The following is an 18,564-nucleotide window of genomic DNA, read 5'->3' as shown; positions in this document are numbered from 1 at the left end:
TTATCCGTACGTTCACATGTGCAGATATAGAGGCCAGAGGTCAGCCTCAGATGTCATCTTCTGGGGCCAGCCATTTGATTTTTCCAGACAGGGTCTCCTGCTGAGACCTGGGACTCAGTACTTTGAGGCGAGGCTGGTTGGTCTATGAGCCTCTGGGGTCATCATGCTCTTGCTTCTCCTGAGATGAGATTATAGTATGGACCCCTGATCCCGGTTTGTTCAAATGGGTTCTGGGGATCAAACTCAAATCCTCGCACCTGCACAGCAAGCACATTAGCCATTGAGCCATCTCCTGAGCCCCACAGTGGGACCCCTTGCTGCCCACCACCTCTCTGAGTTCTTCCATGGTAAGTTGGTCACTGATGTACAGAAAGGCACAGGCTTATGTAGACTGCTGCTTTGCTAAGCTTAGGTCAGGCTAAATTTTCTGGTGCAGTATTTGGTTCATTTAAGTACAGGGCATGTTATCTGCAAATAGGATACCTTTTTGTATCTTTTTAATTTCTTGTTTTTTGTTGTTTTTTGTTTATTTTTAGGGACAGGGTTTCTCTGTGTAGTCCTGGCTATCCTGGAACTCACTCTTTAGACCAGGCTGTCCTCAAGCTCAGAGACCTGCTGGCCTCTGCCTCCTGAGTGATGGGATTACAGTTGTGCACCACCAACCAGCTTAATTTCCTGTTTTATTACCTCTAGCTAAGAGGTAACATTCTATTGAAGAAGGGTAGTGAACATGGGCAGCTTTGTCTTCGTCCTTAGTTTAAATGTTGACTATAACATTGCCTAGAAGTCTATCCTAGATAGTCATTTGATTTTGAGACAGGCTTTCTCTTTGTAGCCCTGACTGGCTTGGAACTCAAAGAGGATCTGCCTACCTCTGCGTCCCTAGTATTGGGCTTTAAGGCCTGTCCCAGCTCGACAGCTGTATATAGTCTTGATTATGTTGAGATACATTTCCTCTATCCCTTTTTTTCTTCAAGGTTTTTATCAGAAAGGGATATTGAGCTCTGCCGAAGTCCACTGTGTCTATCAAGACGGTGGCTGCCTTCAGGTCTATTCACATGCTTTCTTTCATTAGAGTTCGTTGACCCAAGCTTGTACCCTGAGGATGAACACAACTTTGTCATGATGCATGATCATTCTAGTTTTATTTTTTAATTAATTAACTGGATTGATTTTGACATAGAGTCCATATTGCATGTGCTTATGGACTCACTGCATGGCTAAGTTGGCTTTGAACACTCCTAATCCTCCTGCCTCCACACCTCCCCCTGCCCATGTGTTAGTCACTAGCATGTGCCCCATGTCTGGCTGCTAATGTACTTTTGAAATCAATTTGTACGTGTTTTATTGAAAATTGTAGGTCTATATTCATCAGAAAAAATGTGATATAGTTTCCTTTGTCTGTTATATCCTCATCTGGTTTGGTGCCAGGGTAACATTGGCTTTAAAATGAGGTTAGTGATGTCACATTCTTTGGACCTAACAAGGGACAGACTTTTTAGTATTACATTTAGTGTGTGTGTGTGTTGTGTGTTTATGTGTGTATGTGTTTATGTGTATGTGTTTATGTATGTGTATGTATATATGTGTGTATGTTTATGTGTGTGTATGTATGTGTTTATGTGTGTGTTTATGTGTTTATGTATGTGTATGTATATATGTTTATGTGTGTGTATGTGTGTGTTTATGTGTTTATGTATGTGTATGTATATATGTGTGTATGTTTATGTGTGTGTATGTGTGTGTTTATGTATATGTATATGTGTGTGTGTTTATATGTGTGTATGTGAATATATGTATGTATGTGTGTATGTGTTTATGTGTGTGTACTTGTGCTGTGGCAAGTAGTATAGAGGTCAGAGGACAACTTTCAGGAGTGGGTTCTTTCCTTCTAACCTGTGGATTCTAGGAATTAAACTCAGATCCTCAGTCTTGGCAGCAAGCACCTTAAACCATTAAGCCATCTTTGCAGCCCTAGACACAAGCTCTTTTTTTTTTTTTTTTTTTTTTTTTTTTTTTTTTTTTTTTTTTTTTGGTTTTTCGAGACAGGGTTTCTCTGTATAGCCTTGGCTGTCCTGGAGCTCGCTCTGTAGACCAGGCTGGCCTCGAACTCAGAAATCCACCAGCCTCTGCCTCCCAAGTGCTAGACACAAGCTCTTAAAGATGAAAATTTGGATCTTATTCTCTGAATCCGATTGAATTTAAATGAATCCATGTCACGGGAAAGCAGTTACTTAAACTTGCACCTGGTTCCTATGGTAGATGCTTGTTGGTAGTGCTGGGGTGTGGCTCAGTGATTAGAGCATTCACCTCCTGTGTGCAAGGCCCTAGGTTCAAGCCTCAGTACAGGGGTCTAAATTAGTGTTTGTCTAGTATGCTAAACATCTAGGTTCAGTCCTCCATGCCTCCTGGGGGAGGGTGTAGGGAGTGAGGTTGTATCTCACTATGGAAAAAGTTTGTCAAAGAAAGCAATGAACTTTAAATTTCTATCTTTTGAGACCAAAAAAAAAAAAAAACCCTGAATTATTATTGCCCTAAAAGAAACTCTTATCCCGTGTCCTTAGGGTTAGGCTTCAAACAACCACACCATAAGTCTAAACTTCAGAGCAGATGAATATTCAACATAGCTGGGCCTCTTGTGTTGTAAAAGAAGACATGGATTCAGAGAGAGAGAGACCCCAAAATCTCAGCATGGGGTCCACAGGGTTAACTTCCAATGATCCTGGAGCCCTTACACCTAGAGTTCCGTGGCTCCCCACCCCACCCCACCCCCAGCACTTAAAAGGGAAAAAAAGTGGTCTTTCCTCTCTCTACAGCTAACAGTCCCTACTTGCAGAACCTGTAATGGGCCCTGGAGGGATACTTCACAGAGGCAGCTGGTCGGGCCAGAATCCACACAGTCACCGCCCCCTTCAAGCCACAGCAGGTCCTGGCAGTGCCACACACACCAAAAGAATATTGAGAGTTTATCCATCTGTAAGTATGCCATTTTGCTTTTTGTTTTGACACACTTCGGTACTTAGCGAGAAGTCGGGCAAACAGGACAAAGGATTCTCTATGCCTATGAGCTGAAATCCCCAGTGTGGGGGTGAGCGCCTGAACAGAACTTCACAGAAGAGAAACAACAGGCTATACACGCGCTGAGCATTCTGTAGAGCTGACTGACTCAAACTTGGTAATTGTGGAGAGTTGGAATGTTGCAGACGCTGAGCCAAATGATCTTAAGCTAGCTCTCAAGGTAATTCGTGTGCCTCTCCTCAGCATCATACATGGTGAACTTGAGGTGTTTGCGTGTGTTTTACCTGGGTGGGGGTGATGCCTAGCTGGCTGGCACCAGACTCAGGTAAGGCAGAGGCATTTTAAGGTGAAGAGAGGTGAATGAACCAGTAGAGCTCAGTATAGGGCTTTCCTTGCATGTCTGAGGCTAAGGAGGAGTGCGCATAGTCAGAAGGAAAGCTCTACCCTGAGCTACATCGCTGGTCCCTTTTGGACATCTGGGCATCTTTGGGCATCTAAGAAAGGCCCCAGGTAGGGATTATTTCTTTGGTATGCAAAGATTTAAAAAGATAAAACAAAATTACCTGGCTTTTAATAGTTGTCCACGCCCACCTTTGTATCTGATCTAACATCCTGTTAATTGTTAGGTAAAATCTTTGGAATGTATTCTTCCCAGACCACTACCTTCCAACAACCCCAAAGCTAGGAATGTCAGACAGCATCTGAGATCCCCGCAGGGATCTCCTGCTCTGTTGGCGGTTCCAACAAGGTATTTGGAAGATGCTTTGGACTATGACTTCCTTCTGTTCTGTAACTAAGAAAACTTCATAGAACTGATTCCACCATGAGTTTGTTATTCAAGGTAACCGGACTCTGGGTCCCTGGGCCATGACAATCATATTTGGCTCAGAATAAATGTTTCTGCTTTAAGGTGAGAACTGTGGGGTTTGTGAAAGCCGTTTACACCTGAAATGTCAATGGACGGAAACTTGGGGAATTTGTATGAGAAGGAAGCCCCAAAGGTGTTAGATTTGATAAGAAAAATGAAATCTCAGATGTGGCTGAACTTACTAATGTGGGCACTGTTTTATAAATGCCTTCGATATTTTCCAGGTTATTGTCTGTGCTCCTCTCCTCAGCCTCATATATGCAAGGAAAGCTCTACACTGAGCTACACCACCAGTCCCATTTAGACATCTTGGCATCTTTGAGCATCTAAGAAAAAGTCCCAGGTGGGGGTTATTCCTTTGATGTGCAAAGTATCAAGTGCAGAAACAAGCCTCCCTTCACCTCCGATGCATCTGCCTTACCTGAGTCAGGATGCCGGCCAGCTAGGCATTACCCCCATCGAGGTAAAACACACAGAAATTATTCAACCTAGCCTGTCCAAAATTGTTTCTGCCCTCTCCTCGGCTCTGGATAGAAACCTCTAGAGACACACACTGTCACATCTGTCACCTGCACCTGACCACCTGCCTGAGCTTCCCAGGTGGCTGTGTGTGGAATGCCTGGTCTCATGCCTCCAGGACCTAAGGATAAACTCTTTTGTTTTTCCTGGGCTTTTCTTATCTCCTCTGGGACTTCACCTGATTGGTTATCTCATTGAAGAATACAGTGTGCCAAGTAAAGGTTCTGAGGCTAAGGCACTTGTTTGCTTGGTTCTAAGGGTCCCTGGGACTCTATTATTATACCCAAAGATGGAATGATGCCGACAGGTCAGAACTCACTACATGGCCGGGCAATGCTGGAGTGGACTCACCGTGGAATCAGCTCCATGCTCACTCTGGCAGGGTCTGTCTGTTCCTCTCACAAGGTCCTCAGAAATGCACTGGAGGTAACACCAGAGTTTCTTTGGGTCATACTAGCTCATATTAGCCTCAAATTATGTAGCCTAGGCTGGCCTCAAACTCACTGCAATCCTCTTAGCTCAACCCCCAACCCCAGTGCTAGGGTGACAGGTGTGAGCCACTACCTCTACCACAAGCTTCTGATCCCTGCCCCCTCACCTTCACCTCTTAAATCCTGCCTGGGATTACAGACAGGAGTCCCCACACACTCTGCATGTGGTGCTGGAGAGAGTTCGCAGGGTTCACTTCATGCCCTGACCTACACCAGCATTTCTCTATGTGCATGCTGTGTATGTGTGCACATGTCTGTGCAAAAGCACATGTGTGTGTGTGTGTGTGTAGAGGGCAGGGCATATGTCAGATGTCTTTCTCAATTGCTCTCCACCTTGGTTTTTGACTCAAGGTCTCTCAGCTGAACCTGAAGCTCACCAGTTCAGCTAGGCTGCTTGGCTGGCCCAGAGAGCCTCCTGTCTCTGCTGCCCTGGTGCCGGGATCACAGCAGCACCCAGGTTATGTGGTGCTGGGAGAGGACCCAGAGTTCTGAGCATACTAGGCAACTCTCAACAAACTGAGCTACATCTTCAACCCCTCCTCTATCCCCTTCACTCTGTCTCCTTCCTTCTTTTTTCTTTCTTTTCTCTTTTTGACCAGAGTCTCTCTGTGTAGCCCTGGTTATCCTGGAACTCTCTATGTAGACCAAGCTAGCCTTGAATTCATTGAAATCCATCTACCTCTGCCTCATGAGTTCTGGGATTAAATGTGTGCTACAACACCCAGCCGTACCAGCATTTTAAATAAGCTTTGTGGTGTCTGTTCTTTGAAGGTAAGGCATGAGTGGGAAATTCAGTTATAAAATAGACTCCCTGAGTTAATTTAGTGGGAATGATAGGATAGCAAAGGGTCAGCAGGAAGGCTCTCAGTGCATAAATTTCTTCAATCTTACACCTCCAAAACAATAGTCCAAAAGAAATTTATTTTCTTTATAAAGTAGCCTGGCTCTGGTATTTTATTATAGGGAGAAAAATCAGATGATGCTGTAAGGATCTGTGCGAACAGATTATACTTCCCAGCTGGGAGAATTCCACATTGATTTTTATCCTAGAAAAGGCCGAGTGGAAGCCTCTGGAACAGTCTACGCATGGAAACAGTAAATAATAACCGCACCACCTTTCTGAAAGAATTGAAGAGATACAGAAAGGGATCCATTCACATGGCTTGCTTGTCCACAGACCTTAGCGCTCAGAAGGACAGAATTTTTAGAAGTCTGGTGACTATAGTCACAGGTACTTCTCTGGCTTGGTGTCTCCAAAAGCAGATCAACATTCACATGGGATGCGGCCTCCCACTAACCTGGTAAATACTTCATACCCCACATCTGCTATAAACCTGGGCTCCATAGGTGTTTCTGTGAACATAAAGCACTTCATGCTGTGTTCTTACCCTTGGCCGGCCTACGTTCCATTCCCACGATGCTCCCCCAGGCGACTATGGCGGCCCTATCAGCCCTACAGTCTGTTATAATCTAGCCTTCTAGGATCTCTTATCTCAGCTAGAGGAATCCTGATGGCAGCATCTGAGGGCAGGTGGCTCTCCCTAGGGACTGCCTTGTCAGCGTTTCTGGCTTTCCCCGGAGAACTCAGATTGAGCAAGGTGGAAGTTCAGTATCTCTTATGACTCAATGGCAAAAGGAATGTGTCAACAATAGCCCTTCCTTTCACAAGTCAGCACAACAGAGGGGGCGGGGCCTCCACCACCATGGACTAGGGCACAGGGAGCTGCCACCCCTACTCCCACCCCGGAACCGAAGTTACAGAATTCTTTCCCTTTTTATTTTCACGTTTCTCTTTTTAAAACATATATATCTCCACATGGCGGCTCACAACTGTCTGTAATTCCAACTTCAGAGGTTCTGAAGCCCTCTTCTGGACTCCATGGATGTCAGTCATGCCATAGGGTCTGGTACACTCCTATGCATACACAGCACTGCTAGCCCTACAGTACCAGTTATAATCTAGCCCTCTAGGACCTTTTATCTCAACTAGAGGAATCCTAGCTGAGATTTTTACGTATATATGTATATGTACATATATATACACACATATATTAATATATGTGTGTGTCAAAAATTATATATAATATGCATTTATTTGTATAAATATTTATATATTTTATATGTCATACACACCAATATATGCATTTGTGTTTGTTGAATGCATATGAGTGTACATGAACCTCCAGCATGACTGGCATTCATGGCATCCAGAAAAGGGCTTCAGGACCTCTAAAGTTAGAGTTACAGATAGCTGTGAACCGCCATGTGGATGCTTGGAATTGAGCCCTGAACCCCAGTCCTCTAAGAACAGCCAGTGCTCGTAACCATAGAGCCATCTCTCCAGCTGCATTTTGACTTTCTTAAGCATAGGATTGTTCCAAAAGCCTGGACTTCCTTTCAAAGTGCCATACACATACAAATACTTGAATTTTCTGAGTCAGGATCTCACCGTGTAGCCCTGGTTGGCCAGGAACTTGCTAAGTAGGCCTGGCTGGACCTCAAAGAGATCTGCCTGCCTCTGCTGGCCTCAAAGGCATGTGCTGCCACCTGCCCCCACCCACAGGAATATTATCAACAGGCCCATTGTGAGGACCAAGCCCAGGAGACAAAGGCTTTTACCTCAGTTCCGGCTTCCAGTGGTGACTCTAACTAGACTTTGCACAATTCTTTCTTCTCACACCTTGGGAGCTTAACGTCCCTCCCTTTCTGTAAACTGAAGAACAAGTCCCTCCCCCTTCCTCTCTTCCTTCCCCAAAGAGATTTGTGCAAGTGTCTCAGCCACACCCCAGGAATACAGCTCATAAAGCCATTCATTTCCAAGTGGAGAAGTTGTGATGAACAAGAGCTTTACCCAGCATCCCACAGCCTGTTAGCAACAGAGCCAGGCCTAATCTCTGCCTCCAAAGAAGACACGGTCTGTCTCCCTACCATGCCACTGCCTCGAAGGGGCTGGAAAAAGACTGGACTGAAATTTCACATTATTTACAATTTACTAGCACAAGGACTAGAGGGACAGCTTTCCTGTCCCCATCCTTGGACTTGGTGGATCCCAAACATTATTGAGGTCACTCAACCATATTTTTTTAAAAAGATTTATTTAATTAATTTATATGAGTTCATATGACTACACTGTAGCTGTCTTCAGACACACCAGAAGAGGGCATCGGATCCCGTTACAGATGGTTGTGAGCCACCATGTGATTGCTGGGAATTGAACTCAGGACCTCGGAAGAACTGTTGGTGCTCTTCACTGCTGAGCTATCTCTCCAGCCCAACCATATTCTTTAGTTGCATTGGAAATTTAAAACTGAGGGCCAGTGGGATGGCTCAGTGGGTAACAGCACTTGCTGCCAAGTTTGAGGGCCTGAGTTCAACTCTGGGACCCACATAGTGGAGAGAAGCAACTCTGCAAGGTGCACTTTGACCTCCACAGATAAACTGTCACATGTGCCAGCACACACACACAGTAAATCAATGACTTTTCAAAACTTTAAAGCCAAGTATGGTGGCATGCACCTCTAATTCCAGAGCTCAGGAGGCAGAGGTAAAAGAAAAAGAAAGTTGGAAGCTAGCCTAGGTTACATAGAAAGATCCTGGGCCCAAAAGCCAAAATAGGAAAGAAAGAAGTTAAAATTAAGGAAAACCATCAAGTGACTTATTAACTATTGCAATAGTAGTAAGGCTAACATCTGGGTGTGGTGGTATACACTTTTAAGCCCAGCAGGCCAATCTGTGTGAGTTTGAGGTCAGCCTGGACTACATAAATAGTACCAAGACAGTCAGGGCTATGCAAAGAGACTCTCTCCAACAACCTCCCCAGCCTCCGGAACAATAAAATGAAATAAAATAATAGGTCTGTCATCAATTAACATAACCTTTTGCTGTTGTTTGAATGTTGATATCATTCCAAATTAATATATTAAACCAAATATCCATCAGTTATGACATGCACACCTGCCTGTGAAACCAGCAGTCGAGATACTGAGGCAGAAAGACCTTCTAATAGTTCAAGGTTACCTAAGCTATGTACTGAGACCTGGTCTCAAAACATAGGCTGTGTCTGGGTAGTAGAGTATGCTTAGCATACTCAGGGCCCTGAGTTCTACTCCAGCATTGCAGAAAGAAAAGAGAAGGGATGAGATTGGGGATGGGGGGGGGGGAGAGGAAGTTGCCTCTACCTGCTGCACTAACCCCTAATAGAATGGTACTAAATGGGTTATATCTGAGAGGCAATCACAGCCAGACGAGAAGGCTGAAGGAACCTTGGATGGCACCTTCACAAATAAGCTCCTGGGAGTTTGTTCTCCTCACCATGTGAGGAGACAAAAGGTGCCATCTAAGAGAAACAGGCTCAATCTGCTGGTCATGTCTCATCAGACACCAAATCTGCAGGGGCCCAGCATCTAGCTCCTAGCCTCCAGAACTGAGAATTGAAATCACTTATAAATACCAGTCTAAGATATTCTGGTATAGCAATTTGAATGGACCAAAGTGACTTTTTGATGCTACATGGGGGACAGGATGGCTGTTCTTCTTAGCTTTCTGATGCTGTGATAAAGCAGTGACCTCAAGCAACTTGGAGAGGAAAAGGCCCATCATCAAGGGAACCAAGGCAGGAACATGGAGGCAGGAACTAAAGCAGAGGTCACAGAGGAATGCTGCTTACTGGCTTGCTCCCCATGGTTGTTCAGCCTGCTTTTTAACATAAGCCAGGACCACTTGTCTAGGGGTGATGCTGCTCACAGCGGGCTGGGCTCGCTCTTATCAATCATTAATCAAGAAAATACCCCACAGGCCAGTCTAGTCGAGGTGATTCCTAAAACAAGGTTCTTCTCTCTTCTCAGATGACTGTAGTTTGCATCAAGTTGACATAAACTACCCAGCACAGTGGTGCATGCCTTTAATCTCGGTGCTAAGAGGCTGTCTTAGTTTGGGTTTCTATTATTGTAAAGAGATACCATGACCATGGCAACTCCTATAAGGATACAGTTAATTGTGACTGGCTTACAGTTCAAAAGTGTTTAGTCCATTATTGTCATGGCAGAAAGCACAGTTGCATGGTGCCGGAGAGGTAGCTGAGAGTTCTACATCCAGAGTCTCAGTCAACAGGAAGAGAAAGTGAGCCACTGGGCCTGGCTTGAGCATCTGAAACTTTAAAGCCCCCCCCCCCCCCCCAGTGACACACTTCTTCCAACAAGGCTACACCTACTCCACCAAGGCCACACGGTCACATGGCTTAATAGTGTCACTCCCTATGGGCACGTGGGGGCCATTTTCATTCAAACCACCACAGAGACAGAGGAAGGCAGATAGATCTTTGTGAGCTCTTGGCTAGACTAACCTACATAACTAGTTCCAGACCAGCCAGAGTTACACAGTGAGGGTATTGCAAAGTAAAATAAAAAAGAACAGTTAGACTCAAATAACTATTTCTACGTATATTCGCTGCACTATTATACTACGCCATTCAGGGAAAACCTCACAGATTATTCATAACAGATGAACAATGGGAATGTAATCTTAACCTCATGATGAAAACAATTCTGAAGTCATCGATTTTTCTGTGTGTGCACGCTCATGTGCATATGTGTGTATGTATTTAATATGTATGGATTTACTTGTAAATGTGTGCACATGTGTGTGGAGGTCAGAGGACAACCTTGGGTGTCAATTTCATCTCTCATGGAACCCAGAGATCACCCACTGGGATAACCAGGCTCGTCAGTAAACTCCCCAAGATCCATCTGCTTCCACCTTCTTAGCTCTGGCAGTACAAGAATGCATCATCATGCCTGATGCACCACTGTGCTTGGCCTTGTATGTCACTTCTGGGGGTTGAACTCAGGTCCTCGGGCTTCAGTCCTCAGCTGTCTCCCAGCTCTGCTAGGAAAGCCAAGGCTGCTAGAATTCCCTGACCTTTCACTGATGGCTGCTGTTTTAAGCAGCCATCACACAAGACCCCGCCCCACTGTGCAGTTTCATTGCCCACCAAGACAAAGTCATCAGTGCTCATTATAAGGAATAACATCTGATGGTTCATTTTAAAAATACAAGTTTCTTGAGATAGCTTAGTCCACTTCCAATCAAACAGATGGCAATGGGCCCTGCTAGCTGTCTGGCCACCCTCCCTATCCCAACTAAAAGTTCAGAGCAGAAAATTACAAACAGCCTAAGTTGCCTAAAGAGTGACCTGAAGATGAGACCAGGTTATGCATCTGAAAGCTTTTAAATGAGCAGCTTGTAAAATATGGAGATTGACCCAGGCATGGTCTTTTTTAAAAGATAAACAAATATTCCAGGCTGGTTCAATTCTCACCACTCACATGGTAGCTCACAACCATCCCCACGTCCTGGACATATATGAATACAACATTCATATATGTCCGGGCATGGTGGCACACACTTTTAATTCCAGCACCCAGGAGGTCAGGAGTCATGCCTAAACACAGGCCCCCTACTCAGGAGAGGAGGAAACAAGAGTAAGGGATTGAAACTGGCCTGACCCACTAGCCCCAGAGGAGCATGGGAGAGGCATGAGGCTTCCAGCCTTTTTAAAGTCACAGAGTGCTTTTAAAGGGCAGAGCTCTGCTGGGCATAGTGGCCCATACCTTTAAGTCTAGCACTTAGGAGGTAGAGGTAAGCAGATCTCTGTGAGGTAGGGGGCCAGCCTGCTCTACGTAACAAGTTCCAGACTAGCCAGAGCTACATAGTGAGAATTTGTCTCAACAATGACAACAATAATAAATAGTAATAATAAAAACAAAAGGCCAGACCTCAGACCACTTGCCAACAAGCCTGGCAACCCAAGCTTACTCTCCTAAGGTAGAACAGACCCCACAAGTTGACCTCTGACTTTCCCAAGTACACAATAGCACATGTGACCCCACCCCACATACACATACATGTAATGAAAAAAATGTTTAGCCAGCCAGTGGTGGCACACACCTTTAATCCCAGCCCTTGGGAGGCAGAGGCAAGGCAGATCTCCAAGTTCAAGTCCAGGCTGGTCTACAGAGTGAGTTCCAAGACAGCCAGAGCTACACAGAGAAACCCTGTCTCAAAAAACTGCCAGAACAAAGTAGGGGGAAGAAAAAGAAGAAAAGGAAAAACAGGAAGAGGGTTTCTACCACAGCCTTGCCACTAATGTTAGCATATTACTTTCCTTAAGGCCCAGTTTCTCTACCTGGAAGAAGTGTGCATTTGACAGAGCACACCTCTGTAGAATAGGGTCTAAGATTATGATACTTGAAGCAGCTATCAGTCAGTTCAAATCCCAGCTCTGCTGTGTGGCCATTGCCAGGGTTCCTAAAAACCACATCATACCTCAGTGTTGTCACATGTAAACTGATGACAAAAAGATCGGTTTCCACGTAGAGTCGTTAGGGGGACATGGTGAATCTCCATTGTTCCATCACCTCTGACCCCTGGGGTGCCCTGAGACAAGCCTCACTCTCTTCTCACCAGAGAATCACTTCATCAGCTTGAAATCCTGCACAATGCTGGCCAGGGCTCATTGTTCAAGGAGCTCTCCATTCCCACGTCCAGCTTCTAGATGGTTTGCTAACCACTCAGATAGCTAGTCTATCTAGAGCCTCGCAGGATTTTTTGCTGGACTCATGTTCATCTTTAAACCTGCCCTTTCCAAGGTCTCCCCATCTCACTGCTACCTCACTCAAGGGCAGTCCAACCCTCCTAGATACCCTGGTCAATGTTCTTGCACCCTTCCAAAGTTCTTGGCTCTGCCTTCCCAAGAATCCCAGTACTGAGATAAAGTAGCCTGAACCACAGCAAGCATCACACTTCCTTGTAAATGCAAGGGCTTTCCTGATGGCCAGCTTGTCCCCTCCCACCCCTCATCTTGTGTTACTTCTATTTTGTTTTCTTTCTGAGATGAAGTCTTACTGTGTAGCCCCACCTAGCCTGTAACTCACTACGTAGACCAGGCTGGTCTCCAACTCTTCTTCTTTCCCAGTACTGGAATTGAAGGCTCCCACTCGTGTTACCTTTTCCACGGATACTAATACCCTTCTGTTGTAGGACTAACCCAGGACACTACCCAGCGTATTTGTTTACTGTCTGTCCTTCCCCATTAGAACCCAAGCTTCATAGGACTTTGGAGGCAGGGATCAGGCATGCTCACGGCTTCCTCCTCAGAGCCTAGACCTGGAAATGAGACCAAAAGACTCTTCATTATCAATACTGGCTAGATATAGCCAATGTGTGTTAATTCTAATAATTACTTTAACATTTTGGAAATAGGGAGAGGGAGAAGGGGATGCTGTTAGGCATTGAGATTTCATGGGAAAACCTCCAGTGTTCATGAGACCATCCTAGATGAAAAGTGTTACAAAATTACGTATAACTTATGATTAGTAATTTACAAGTAGTATAAAGAAGAAAAAAGATGGAGGCTGGAGAGGCGAGTCAGCAGTTAAGAGCACTTGCTGCTCTTCTGGAGGTCCACTTCAGCTCCCAGTACCACTTGTCATGTGGTATGATCATGTGTAACTCCGGTTGCAGAGGCTGTGATGCCTCTTGCCTGTGTAGGTACCTGCACTCACATGTACACAACACCAGTAGACATACAGATCCACACATACATTTTTTGTTATGTTCCTCGAGACAGGGTTTTTCGGTGTAGCCCTGGCCGTCTGGGAACTCATTCTGTAGACCAGGCTAGCCTCAACTCAGATATCTGCCTGCCTCTGCCTCCTAAGTGATGGGATTAAAGGGAAGTGCCACCACCGCCAGGCTCAAAATATTTTTAAATTAATTAATTAAAAGGATAAAAACTACTGCTAAAGCAGTTGTTGCTCTTCCAGAGGACCCAGGTTCAATTCCCAGCACCCACATGGAGTTTACAACCATCTGTTGCTCCAGTTCCAGTGATCTGACCTCTACTTCTCACCTCCCAGAGCACCAGGCACACAGGTAGTGTGCATAGACTCAGGCAAACAACTCATATACATACAAAATAAAAATAATTTAAACAGCCGGGCAGTGGTGGCACATGCCTTTAATCACAGCACTTGGGAGGCAGAGGCAGGTGGATTTCTGAGTTCAAGGCCAGCCTGGTCTACAGAGTGAGTTCCAGGACAGCCAGGGCTATACAGAGAAACCGTGTCTCAAAAAAAACCCATAATAATAATAATAACAATAATAATAATAATAATATAAACATTTAATAATAAGTGAATACTTTTTTTTTCGAGACAGGGTATTCTTGGTATTAAAAACAGGGTATTAAAAACAGTATATTCTCAGGCTGGAAAGGCAGCTCAGTTAGCTACTCTTACTAAAGACATAGGTTCAACTTCCAGCACTCACATGGGGCTCACAACTACCTGTAACTCCAGTCCCAGGAGATCAAACACCCTCTTCTAATCTTCACAGACTCCTGCACACACATGGTTCACAGACATGCATGTAAAAATAGACACACGGGCACACACACATAAAAAGCAAATTAGGGGGTGAAGAGTTGGCTCAGTGGTAAAGAGCACTGGGTGCTTTTCCAGAGGAGCTGGTGTTTGGTCCCCAGTGCCTACTGGAGGCTCACAAACATCTGTAATATAACTCCTGTCCTGGGGGATCCAAGGCTCTCTTCTGACATGTCTGGATACTTACACAACATGTGGTGCGCACACACACACACATGCAGGCAAAATGTTCATAAACATAAAGTAATAAAATAAACCTAAATAATTTTTATTTCAATAATGTTAAAGCAAAATCATGTGTGCTCATATTGTAGAATTAGATTTTTCAAAAACAATTAAAAGAATCCATTTGAAAAACAAAACAAAACAAATTGAAGTCTAACTAATAGCTCCCAAAGCAACAAAATTCTTTCCCTGCCTGGGCTCTAGTTGCCTTCACTTAAACACAAACATGTAGCTCACAGAGAGGTCTGGTATGCACCCTGCCCTCAGAAGCTATGGCTGAAGTGACACAATGTCCTTTGCCTATTGTGGGAGTAGATTGGTAAGAAGAACACCTGTGCCCTTTGCCCTGTGCCCAGCAGTGCTGTAGGCAGCTGCCATCAGAGACCTCTAGCTGATCAATCTCTGGGAGCCTCCCAGGGCCAGCGTGACTAGGAGAAAAGCCCGGAATGAGACTAGACTCCCCCAGAGTCCTCTTCTCATAACTCACATACTCACAGCAGCTCAGTAGTCATGGATCTCAGAGGAGCCCTCATTGTCCTCCCAACTCAGCCTACCACAGGCAACAATTCAGGTATTGAGTTCCCCACTGCAGTTGACTGGAGTCTGTCTTCAGGACAGCAAGTTCATTTTCTAGACACTGGGCTGGGTCATGGTGTTTGGTCCATTGTCTCATTCTCTTCCCAATCTGGGAAGTCTAAAGCCGTAAGTGTTTTATGGTGAACTAACTAGGCTCTGTGAGTTGCCCTCCTGTGGAGCTGAGCTCCCCATGCCTCTCTGGCTCTAGTCTCAGTGGAATCTGCTCTGTAGCAGCTGAAGACCCTGGAGGATTGTGGGATTGCATTGTGGCCTGAAGAATTCTACCTGTCTTGTTTAGTTTCCTAGGCCCCTTGCTTAAGGGAAGGTAGGATTTCAGGCAAGTGTTCTTTTCGTTTTTCCCCACCATTGTTAGAGACAGAATCCAGGGCTCAAGTCTTGAAAGGATAGTTCTTTATTGAGGAGGTACAACCTCTTCAGGAAGTGAAGGTTACAGGCTTATTTCCCATACTTGTGCTCATCCATCCCTTCAAAAACCTTTGTTGCGTGTCGAGTCTGCCTATAAGCCTAGCACTGTGATAATAAAATTGCGCAACAAGGCCGTGAGATGTCGTAGTCAGCGAAGGCACTCACCACGAAGCCTGATGGCCCGAGGACCCATACGTTTGACAGAGAGAACCGACTCCGACAAATCAACCTCTGACCTCCATGTATACCGTGGCATTCACACTCTTCCCACAACGAATAAGCGAGTGTATAACTTGTAAAAAATGTTTTCAATGGAGGAGGAAGCAATTGACAACTGCACATGCATCTCCACAAGAAAGGCAGGTGAGGCCAGTGCCTATCCTACCCCTTCCAGGAAGCCTGCCTGCCTGGATAACTCATGCACTCACTTGCCCAGCACTTATTAGATATTGTGCACATTTGCAAGCTTCCTTCCCAGGAAGGAATTATACCATGCACACACAAGGAAAGGCACAGACACTTGCCAAGCATCATCAGGTTACTGACCAGCAAAGCTTCCATACAAACCTTCAGTCCTAACTCCCAACCTTGCTGGGAGCCTCAACATGAGCTTTACAGGCATGGGCCCTGTACATCAGAAAACTCCCTTTTCCTGTCCATCCATCCATCCAGTCAATCAAAGACAATGATTGAACACCGATGGTGTGTAAAACTTTGGGGACAAGAGGGGAAGGAAGGATCACAAATGGCTTTGCCACCAGAGCCTCTCACAACCTAGCAAGAGTGCAGTTCTTCAGTAACTTGAAAATAAGGTAGGACGTGAGAAACACTGGTAAAGTACCAGGTCAAGGCGGGGCAGGCTCCTCCTTGACGTTGGAGACTCTGGCGGAGGGCAGGCACACTGAGGTGACTTTAAGGTTGTTTAGGCTTTGGACATACAGAGATTCCAGAAGGAAAGCCTATAAACAAAGGTCAGAGGTGGGAAGGGTTACAGGCACGGGCAGAGGGAAAGCTATTTGAGTCCTGGTTGTTAGAAGGGATGGCAGGGTATAAATTTGGAAACACACCAGAGACATACCTATTACCTGAAAAACAGAGTGATAAATCTGGACTACATTTAGAAGACCTAATATGCCAGGCCGCAGAGCTGACCACATCTGTCACTGGTAGTTGGAGCTGTTGACAGGATTTCCCGTTGTGACCCTCTAAGAGGGAAGGCCAGATGGCCCCTCCATCTCTTCTCTCCCCAGATCCAATCTCACTGTGTCAGCAGCCCTGTCCTCCAGTGCTGTGTCATCACTTGCTCACTTGCAGATGCCTGACCCACACGCACAGGCCTCCCATTTGCAGCCCGGATCACTTCCTTCCTGGAGCAGCAGGGCCGAGTCATTTGGAAACCTCTCTCTCATGAGGCATGATCAAGGTGCTGATAGGGCAGGTGGGCCGCCTCAACAGGTCCCGAAATGTGGTGAGGAGTTTCGCTGGCCTGTCACTCCCCACCTGGGACCTGGCTCACTTTCACTGCAGGACAACCACATCAGGAAGCTGCTGTCAGCCATTTCCTTCCTTTGCTTCCAGGTCACCTTGTCCCTCCTGCCCTACTCTGGGCCACCCACAGCCTAAGCCTCTAACCACCCTGTCATTGACCGCAGCCCATCTCACTCTTGTGAGGGTTCTGAGAACTGAAAATGGGAGAGCCAAGGTTTGTGCCCTTGACTTAAGCACACTGTAGAAGCTTCAGGAGTCAGGCACGGTGGCTCAAAATGCGATCTAAGGAGGCTGAGAGTGGGGAGATCAAGGAAAGTCTGGGTATACAGTCTCAAATAAAAGAACTGTGAGGGAGTCAGCTAGCTGCCCAGTTCAGCCAAGCACAATGGCCCACATCAGAACTAGCTGAGACTCCCTGCCAGCTGGACAGACCTCGGCCTACAGAAGCTGCCTTTCGTCCTAAACAAAATATGCTACGAACTCCCAAACGGCTTCTCCACAGGCTAGAACGATGCATTGGTGTAAAGCAATGAACGTGAGGGGCTTCACACATAAACCAGTCCAGAGGATCACAGTCCAGTTGTTAGTTCATGAGGATGGAGTTCAGGTTGATGCTGTTCTTAGCACACTGCCCTTTCTCTTCATAGAACTCGTAGGTTTTTACAACTACATTGTGAGTTTCTGTCAGCATTAAGTGCACGGTTAATGTGTTTAATGCCCGTCTCCTCTGTGCAGCATGGGCTACACCAACCACGCGTGGCTGTGTTTCTCATTACTTCCCTAGCACATGGGACAATAGCTGGAATGGTCAGGCCCATGGAATAATTCATTGCTAGACCTCATTGAAGACCTTGATCAGGTTATCTGTTGAATCTGGTATGGAGTCAGTGATTCCTTCTCTTACCTGGATGTCAGCATCGATGTGAGAGTCTGTAGTGTGGTCCTGCAATGTTCCCAGCTGTCCCCTCAGGCCCTCTCAGTCCTGCCTTCCTCGCCTCCTGTCCCTTCTCACACTTCCTGTGCTCCAACCCATGCCAGCTGCTCTGTGTGTGCTCACTCAGATGGGTGCTACTCTCTGCTGCACCCAGGCCTTCCCTTGGAGTCATGTCTATACTTCCTGCCTCCCCAACCTTCTTTTCTTTCTTTAAAAAATTTTCAGAGAAGAGCCTCACTCTGTCACCCAGGGTGACCTCTTACTCATGGCGATCCCCCTGCCTCAGTCTCTTTAGTTCTAGGATTATAGGTGTGAGCCACTGTCTTAGTCAGGGTTTCTATTCCTGCACAACATCATGACCAAGAAACAAGTTGGGGAGGAAAGGGTTTATTCGGCTTACTTCCACATGGCTGTTGATCACCAGAGGAAGTCAGGACTGGAACTCGAGCAGATCAGGAAGCAGGAGCTGATGCAGAGGCCATGGAAAGATGTTCCTTGCTGGCTTGCTTCTATATTAAACCTAGAATCTCCACTCAGAGGGCCCATGTCAATAAATTCAGCCTGCTCTAGTTTTATGTT

General features: G+C 45.8%; 1 protein-coding gene across 1 annotated transcript in view; it reads left to right on the top strand.

Moving 5' to 3' along the window:
* The first annotated feature begins 2,855 nt into the window (after window positions 1-2,855).
* Window positions 2,856-18,564, top strand: part of Cxcr5 (C-X-C motif chemokine receptor 5) — a 42,488-nt gene continuing 26,779 nt past the window's right edge. The window contains exon 1 of the mRNA XM_031345421.1: window positions 2,856-2,976. The gene's annotated coding sequence lies outside the window, so the exon portion shown is untranslated. The remainder of the gene's footprint in view (window positions 2,977-18,564) is intronic.

This window comes from Mastomys coucha, unplaced genomic scaffold (assembly GCF_008632895.1).
Source record: "Mastomys coucha isolate ucsf_1 unplaced genomic scaffold, UCSF_Mcou_1 pScaffold23, whole genome shotgun sequence".
In the NCBI taxonomy this organism is placed as follows: domain Eukaryota; kingdom Metazoa; phylum Chordata; class Mammalia; order Rodentia; family Muridae; genus Mastomys; species Mastomys coucha.
The sequence above is the reverse complement of the archived record's forward strand: the minus strand, read 5'-3'. Positions and strand labels throughout refer to the sequence as shown.